A 9,083-nucleotide genomic window follows, 5' to 3' on the forward strand; every position below is an offset into this window, starting at 1 on the left:
AGATTCGTTTCTCATTCTATACCCTGAGTCTATGGGTTGCTAATATCTTAGAATTATAATTTGAGTTTTCTTTAGGGAATTTGTGTAAGGAAGGTTAAGGGTAACTCTGTTCAATCATTATTCAAAGAACACATACATCCTTCATCAGGAAGAACAGATTGAATCCAAAAGTTCCAACCACAACCCATCTCCCATTCATTTATGCCCTTCAACCACCAGCACTCGGGATGTGGGTGTGAGGGCATTGGTTTCTTCATTGGTTTGTGGGCTCCGAGGTGGATCATGGAGTTTGATCAGTCAACTCAGTCAACTCTGAGTTTCAGCAAATAGAACATGAGCACTAGAAGCAACCTCAGAGCTCAACTGCACTCTATATCATTTAATAAATGTTGAGACACACATCTCAAAGCAATACAGTAATTGGTAGAATAAATCTGGATTATGGTATCCTTATAGGCTAATTGTAACTTCCATCATATAAACTCCACACTCACTAATCCCATTACTCCACTAGGACTGTTTAAATTTTCTTCTTCCAATTATCATCTTGTCTTCACACTGCTTACAGATAATCACAATCCCGTCAAACCCTCTCACACAAAACTATAACTCAGACATGGAAGCACTAAGTCGAGTGATACTATGAAATTTGGACATTTTGCTTCAACTATAATTAGGAGGGTTTCTGTGGGTTCACTAATCAATCATAAGTGGGCTTATTTCTCCACTTCAAACACTAACTGAGGTCCAACTGAAACCTTTTTATTCATTCATTTATATAACCCTACTTGGAAAAATATTTAAGGAAGATTACAGTAAAAAGTGTAAGTACTGTTTTAAACCCACCCACAAGTATTATGCTGAGCTAAGTAAGTCAATCAGAGAAAGATAATTATCATATGATCTCTCTGATATGAGGAATTTGAGAGGCAGGATGGAGGGTTTGGGGGGTAGGGAAGGAAAAAGTAAACAAGATGGGATCGGGAGGGAGACAAGCCATAAAAGACTCTTAATCTCATGAAACAAACTGAGGGTTGCTGGGGGTGGGGGGTAGGGAGAAGGTGGTTGGGTTATGGATATTGGGGAGGGTCTGTGCTATGGTGAGTGCTGTGAAATGTGTTAAGCCTGATGATTCACAGACGTGTACCCCAGGCAAATAATACATTATATGTTAATAAAAATAATTTTAAAAAATAAACCTACCCACAAAACAAGAACATAAAAGCGATCATTCTTGAGCCCTAAAGGAGTTATTATAACCCCAAAATGACCAAAAACAGTTTTTAATGATGTCATTCTGTACTATATGACTTCACTGAGGGATTTGCTATGTGGGTCTTCACATAAGAGCTATCAAATAACTTAACAGACAATATGCCAATAGCACCTTCATAATAAAGAATCTTCTTTTTTTTTTTTTTAATCTATTTTACAGAGAGAGATCACAAGTAGGCAGAGAGGCAGGCAGAGAGGCAGGTAAAGAGAGAAGAGGAAGCAGGCTCCCCGCTAAGCAGAGAGCCCGATGTGGGACTCGATCCCAGGACCCTGAGATCATGACCCGAGCCGAAGGCAGCGGCTTAACCCACTGAGCCACCCAGGCGCCCCTAAAGAATCTTCTTCATTCCAATCTTACAGCAGACCTTGGGAAATGTCAAATATATACTGTTGAGTTATACTGCCAAGGCAGAGTTCTGACGCCCCAAGCCATGTAGTCGTGGATGGTGTGAGGCTTCCTGGGAACCTAATACAGGATAGGGGGAGAGCTGAAGCATCTTGAAGAACAGCTGGTTAGCAGGAACCTCAGTGCAGTCTCCTCAGATATCAGCTGTCTCAGCCGGACCAGGAAGTAGAGAGTAGACAAGTCTAGACAGAGCCTGCTGACCAGGCCTGAAGTTCAGATGTGCCGTGTTGGGGCCTAAAGAAAGGTCTCCAGGCTCTGGACACACAAGGAGTCTTTCAGGCCTGAGAGGCTGAAACTAGTCAGGCTTCCTCCCTGAAGAACGAGGCTGTCAGACCTGGCTTTGTGTCTACCGAGCAGTCACTCCATGCCCACTTCTTCCACCCATCCCCACACACGCGCCCACACACACACAGAGGCAAGCTGGCTCTTCGTGGTCTTTCCTGTGGAATCACAGCATGCTAGAGCGATTCAGGGCCATTTTACCCGTTTATTTTACAAAGATGGAAACTGACGGAGGGGAGCCCCCACTTGCTTAGGAACAAACTGGGATATAACAGAGGCCAGCTCCAGAGTCTATCCCTCCACCTAACAGATGCGTCTCACCAAAACACAAGGTAGGTATTGCCATGGTCCTGCTCAGTCGCCTCCATTGATCTCCCACGGCCCCCAGGAGAGAATACGAGTGTCCCGCCGAGCATCAGAGCCCTGCTGATAATGGTCCTGTTTGCTTTTTTGTGCTGGCTCCCTGTCCCCTTTCTTGACCGCTAGCTGGTATGCTCCTCATCTGCCCCTTGCTCCCACTCAGGTTGGGTTCATTCCAACTCCTGTCATAAGACTGATTCTTTCTAGTTTCTGAGAGGCTGTTCTCAGTGAATGGAAGTGTTCCAGAAACTAAAGCAGAACCATAAAATAGCCTCACACTTATAAACACATACTTATAGCACACTCTTACTTTTAATAATATTTTTACATAATAACCAAAGCCTCTTCCAGCCTCAGCCCCCTCTTATGTGGTAGGAACGGCAAATACACCCATTTTATAGGGGAGACAAAGGAAGTGAGACCCAATGCCAAGAAAGGGCATATGATTCATCCTCCAGAAACTAGTGAGTCAGAGGAGAAGTAGAAAGAAGACCCAGGCTTCCTGACACTGGGGCTCCATTCACAAGGCCAGGCATCTTGCCTGCTCTTCTTTCCAGATGCTTGATATTTCAGAAAATAAGTCAACAAATACCCCCAAGAGGTTTACTTTTGAGAAAAATTGTGATGAAGCTTAACTACTTAGTTTATAACAAAGCAGCTCTAAGCTTTCCAGGTTGTGACCTCCTCCTAAGACAACCACATTACTATCTGAAGGTAATGCTGAAGAGTTGAACTGTGGAAGATATTGGACAAGACCAAAAATCCAGTTGAGGTTAAAAGTGAGCGCGTCATCCCAGCAGACCAGATGACCATCTCCGAAGTTTAATAGCTACTTCTAACCTCCAGTGGTGCTCCTACTGTTTAGGGACTCAGAGGAACAGGAAGAGTTTCAGTGAGCAACTTCATATAGAGTCAGAGCATTTGGAAATGGAAGGCGTGTCAAAAAGACAATGGTACTGGGTGCTTATAGAGTTCTTCCCCAGGAAAGAGAAAGAAGAACACTCGGGAATATGCCTCCAGGCTGGAGAAAAAAGGTAGGGCCAAGAACCGCCACTCTCCCGCACCCCCGCCCAGGACCTGGGTAGAGAAATAACTCTGACATGCTCTTTGTGGCAGCCCACCACATTACTGAGTCTTATTAATGGGCCAGGTACTAGGATAGAGCCCCTCAGTAAGGTGACCATATATCATCCAAACCAGAGCACTTAAGTGAGAAAAGGGAGCTATTAAGAATGATTCCAGCAAAATAGCCATAAACTCGGAAGGTGGAGCAGGGTATATGGTTCAGAGTTGAGGTCAACAAGAAAGGATCCTATCCATGGAGAAATCTCCCCTCTCCTGAAGAAGGATACAATAATCACATCAGTGCCGTGACCCAGAGCTAGCTGCTTATACTGAGACCTTATGGAAGACCCCAAGAAGAGTTGAAGGAGAAAGAGAGCACAACACCTCTAGAGATGAGAATTGGTTTTGATGGATGCAAAAGATTTGAATGTGTGGCAATGAGAAGCCAAAGAGCCTTCCAGGTATTTAAAATAAATAAATAAATAAATAAGGCAGCCTGAACCAATGCAGTGGGGTGGAGAGGGCAGGGGACCAGGGGCCTCTGGGAAGCGTGGTGAGGAGCAGAGTAGATCTGATGTGGCCGCAGAGGGAGGTATAGTAAGACCAGGGAGGGATGAGGCAGGAAGGGTGTGGAGGCCCTGTTAGACTTGGTTCTAGTTTTGTGGATATCACCAGGGAGCATAAGCGGGGTGGCACGTATCAGCGTCCACGGTCTCGAACATCAGTTGAGACTACCCGGACGTCCAGACACATCGCATAAGCTACTGCTGGTCTCTCCAGGCCGACTATCCTCCCTCCAACAAGTGAGGCAGTCTGATCATTTGAGGAACTGCGGGACCTCTTCTAGTTTCAGTACCAAGCACTTTCTCTCTCCATCCAGCTGCTAGAGAAGTGGGTTTGGACATTCGGGGGGAAGTGTCTGTTTGGCAATCCTGAGGGCTAGACAGCTTGGGGGGGTGGAATTTAGGGGCTATCCCCTGGTAAATATTCAAACTTTTGAAGTTCCTGGTGAGACCACTTCACATTCCTAATTTCCAGGAGAGCACACTCAAGTCCAGAGGAAGTCTGGACCTCGGGGCTTTCTGAAGAATAGAAGTCAAGGTAGTCCGGGAGAATATCTGTGACACAGAGCAGAGCTCTGCAGTTGGTAAGAGACTTTCCAATGTGGGCTCCACATTTCGTGAAATAGGTCAGGAAGGTGTTATTACTGTGAACGAGTGGCATATAAAGGAATTAGGGTGCAGACACATGGGTGACTCATCCAAGGTCACAGAGCAAGTGAAGGAGGGCCGCTACTGGAGCCAGGCCATGTAGGCAAGCACCAACCCCACAGCCTGCTCTCAGAAGGGGGACAAGGGAGCAAAACCGGAGGGGAAGGAGGCATAGAAGGCAGAGCCAGTGGGAGGGAAGGAAGAAGTTAGAAGGGAGACAATTACAGTAGAAGCTTGGCAAAACCCTTCCATCTAGTTGCGGGGACCTGAGATGGGCCTAGTACTTTCTCACTCTCCTTTTTCCTTCCGGACCCAAGAAAGTCAGGCCGAGGCTGTGCGGTAGGGAAGGGCTGCAGGCTGTTCCTGGGCCTGCCCCATGTATACAGGGACGAAGCAGCAGGGGCGGCCGAGGGCCTGGGCCAGGAGGAGGGGCCGGGCCTGCCTTTGGTGCCTAGAAATCAAAGCAGCCAACCTTGGGCTTTTTCTTCCCCGCACACTGAGGCACTTTTATTGGCGAGATGAAGGGAGGCAGAGCGGGCCTACAATCCTCGCTTAGCTTTTGGAGGTTAATGACCCAGTTAGCAGCTCTTGGCTGCGTTTCCGACATTTTGCAGACATCAAGCCCCGCGTCTCTGCCAAGTACATTCTGTTCCCTGGAGCTCATCCAATGCATCTCAGATTACTATGTAATGCGACAAAGAGGGAGAGGTGGCTGGGAGGGGCAGCGGGAGCGGGCGGGCTGAGCGGCCAGAGGGGCGAGGGAGGAGTAAGGGGATGCCACCCTAAATATAGCTGCCCTCCTAGAGATGGAGGGCCAAGGTGCCTATTACTGCACTAGAGTGATCCCCAAGGAAGGGCACGGAGGCCTTGGGGTCCGGGAAAGAACTGAAGGAATCCTGCGGCGAGCGCACCCTGGGGGGCGGGGGCCTGCCAGAGCCTCCGGGTGGGCGGGGAGAACGGGGGAGGGGGACAGGGGAGGGGGAGGAGCTACGAGATAGGCCCCGCCCCAAAGCCCTTCCCGCAGTTCCAGAGCTGCTGCAGCCCGCGCGCTAATTATAGACGTGAATGGAAAGCGGCAGCTTGTGAATGATCGTGCTGCTCGTGCTGCCTTTGGAGGCTGAGGAGCAGGTGCTGCCCTGCTAGATACAAAGTGATTCATTTAAAAGCCCTCTGTCCCGCGAGCACACTCACCGATGACAGGAATCCTCTAGTTCTCCCCTTCCACTGCCCAGAGGTGGATTCCACTATTGGTTTTAAGAGTCCTGGATCTGGGGATCCGGACGGAGAGAGGCTGGAGTTTCCCATCTCTTTCCCCCCATCTTTACAAGAAGAACCCCCACGCCTTTTCAAGCTGTTGGGAAGTAGTATCTTGTTTTACAGATGGAGAAATTGAGGCTGGGATAGAAGCAGGGATGTGCCCCCCCACCACCCATGCACACATCCTGGGGCGCATGGTGAGTCAGTGTGAGCTATTTGCCTTACCAAGTGGGAACCTGAAGCAGATTTCACTTCAGTGACATTCATTTCCAGGCATGGATCTTTGGCATAGGATCATCCCCTTCCCTATCCTGCCTCAGCTCCCCTACTTCCCCGCCCCCCACCCCGACACTGCCACCAGGAAAACTTGCTAATGCTAGCTGATTCTCATTGGGAGGTTTAAGTTCAGGGCCTGGAAACTGGGTGAAGTGAAAACTATGCCCATTTTCCTGTCGGTTATGTGTGAGTCAATCTGATGTGCCCTCCATCAGCATAATCCTGTCATGAGGAACTCCAGAGGAGGCAAAATGCAGCCTTTTCTTCCTCCTCAGCATCTCACATGCACCCAGCACTCAGATGCCACATGATCTCATGAACATCACCACAGAACCCAGGCCACGCAAGCACAGCAAAAAGTCTCATCACCATTTTACCGAGGGTTTGGAAGGTGGAGGAGACTTGCTCTCCGTCATCTGCTTGTAGTAGCCTCCTTGAGAGCCGAACCCAGGACTCCAACCCGCACGCTGTGCTCTGCCCAGTTCTCAGGCTGTGGTCTGCAACAGGGGGCAGGGATCCACCTCGTCCTAAAGAGAGGTTGCGCTAAGAAGCCTGGTGATCTCCCACTTGGCTGCTGGCCTTCTCTCCTCAGAGGCTCCCACGCCCCCTTCCTCCATCCTAAGCCACAGTAGACAACTAGGCGTGAACAGCTGCCTTCTTTGGGACCGGAAGTCTCCAAACCCCTCACTGCTCTAGACTTCAAAGAACAAGGCCAATCCCACTCATCTGCTGGACCTATTTACGTTCTCCTCACCTCAGCTGATCCCCCTGGGCCTAGCTCTTTCCCTGTGTTCCCCTCAAGATGTCTACCTGGGAGCATCAAATACTACACTGAAAAAAGAAGGAATAGATGTGAAGGATATTTTAATTATTCTTTTATTTGTCTCTTTGAAGCAAGGAGTGTATCTGAGTCTTTGTAGGTCCCTATCCAACCAGACATACAAGGGTGCAGCCGACTGCACTAGCATAGCAGACACACAGAAATGTTGAAGAATCATAAAGCTTTCACATGTGCATATACCGAGGCTGGCCATTGTCACGTCTCTCTGACAACACAGATGCCTGGTCAGAATCTGCACTTTGCACTTGCAGGATGAGGCTCTGCCCTGATCAGTTGTGCAATATTGGCAGGTTGCTTAATCCCTCTGGGTCTCCCTTTTCTCATCTGCAAAATGGACATAATTATACCTCTCAGAGTCAATGGTAAGTGGTATTGGCAGTGCTGGGCCAGGAAAGGAGGAAAATGGGTTCAAATGTGAATGGTAGTCTCTGTGGTCACTACTTAGTTTGGAAACCAAATCTGGCTAAGGAACGGGGGTAAGCTTTTTAACCTCCACATGCCTCCACTTTCTCATGTATAAGGCAAGGATACTAAGCATACCTATCTTATAGTGTTGTGTGAATTAAATGAGTTAGGAGGTGTAGAGGGCTAAAAATAGTGCCTGGCACAGAGTAAGCGTTCAGTACAGATGACTGTTGTTTTTATTGGAATTAAGTGAGAATTGAATGGTGTAATGTGTGCGGAGTTCCTAGCATAATGCCTAGCAGAGGGTCAGCACTCAGGAAATAATTTATTTCCTCATCTGTAGAATGGGATTATGATAGTTTCTCTTACACAGGTTGTTCTGAGGATTATTTTAGATAAACATAGATGGACACTCTCTGTAAAACTATATAGGACATGTTTTGTTATTAACTTTAATGTTGGGGTGTTGATTCAACCACGGTGTTCTAACTGTGCCTGGTCCTGTTTGAGATAGAGATAAATAATATCTGCGCCATCAAGGTGTGTCTAGGGAGGTCAGGCCCGGGCTGGATATACAAATGATTCTAGAACATCAGGCAGAGGGTGATGTTGTAAACCAAATGCCTGGACCATCAGAGAAGGGGAAGCAGAGGAGGAGACCAGGCAGTAGAGTCCCAGGGAGCCCCAGGGGCCCTGTGAGCCCTACTGATGACATGGAGGGCTGGTGATTCATGCTCAAACTGCAAAATCTCAGATAGTGGAAGTGGAGACAGAGAGGAGGGAGGTTTCTCCAGGGCCAGAACTGGAGAGGCAGACACTGGGGATTTCCACAGCTCCTCTGCCGGCACCTCTCAGCTTCCATCACTGCATGTGTCCCTTTGTTCTTCACACTGACATATAAGCTCCAGAAAAGATGGGAATGGAGTATTTCTTCCTTGTCCCTAAGGCCTGCCAGGCTGACAGCACATAGTAGGAACTTAATAAAGACTCACCGAACAAGTGAATGCTTCCTTGATCCTAAAGCCAAAAGGACCACGAGAGTGGCCTAGAAATGGTCCACAGGGTCTCCAAGGTTTTTCCTACCTTTAACTACTAACCTTTAACTTCAGCAAACAGGTGGGCCCAGGGTGACAGAGTTTAAAAATTCACTAAACAGGAGTGCAGAATTTGTTTCATGATCCTTCAAATATAACTATTTTTAGAAAATTTTTTTTAAAAAATTCTATTTTTAGAAAATAGAAAGGGCTGGGAAGAAAGTTAAAAGAAGAAACCTGGGTCGGGCGCCTGGTTGGCTCAGTGGTTTAAGTCTCTGCCTTCAGCTCAGGTCATGATTTTGGGGTCCTGGGATCAAGCCCCACATCAGGCTCTTGGCTCAGCAGGGAGCCTGCTTCCCCCTCTCTCTCTGCCTGCCTCTCTGTCTGTTTGTGACCTCTGTCTGGTTTTAAATAAAATCTTAAAAAAAAAAAAAAAAGAAACCTGGGGATGAAATAAATTTCCACCTGTAGCCCTCCATCTCTTATTTAGTTACTTTAGCTAGCCGTCTGCTATTTTTCCAGAAAAGAAATCCAATTGGTTTCGGCTGTTAAGGGTATAGAACAAGCAGCTAGCTGATAGAAGCTTTGCCTACTCTCCTTCCTCACCATCTTTAAAATAATTTGTCATTGCCTTTCTTCATCTACCTTGGGTAGACCATTTGCTCCTGGGT

The sequence above is a fragment of the Mustela lutreola genome, chromosome 2 (assembly GCF_030435805.1).
Source record: "Mustela lutreola isolate mMusLut2 chromosome 2, mMusLut2.pri, whole genome shotgun sequence".
NCBI lineage: Eukaryota > Metazoa > Chordata > Mammalia > Carnivora > Mustelidae > Mustela > Mustela lutreola.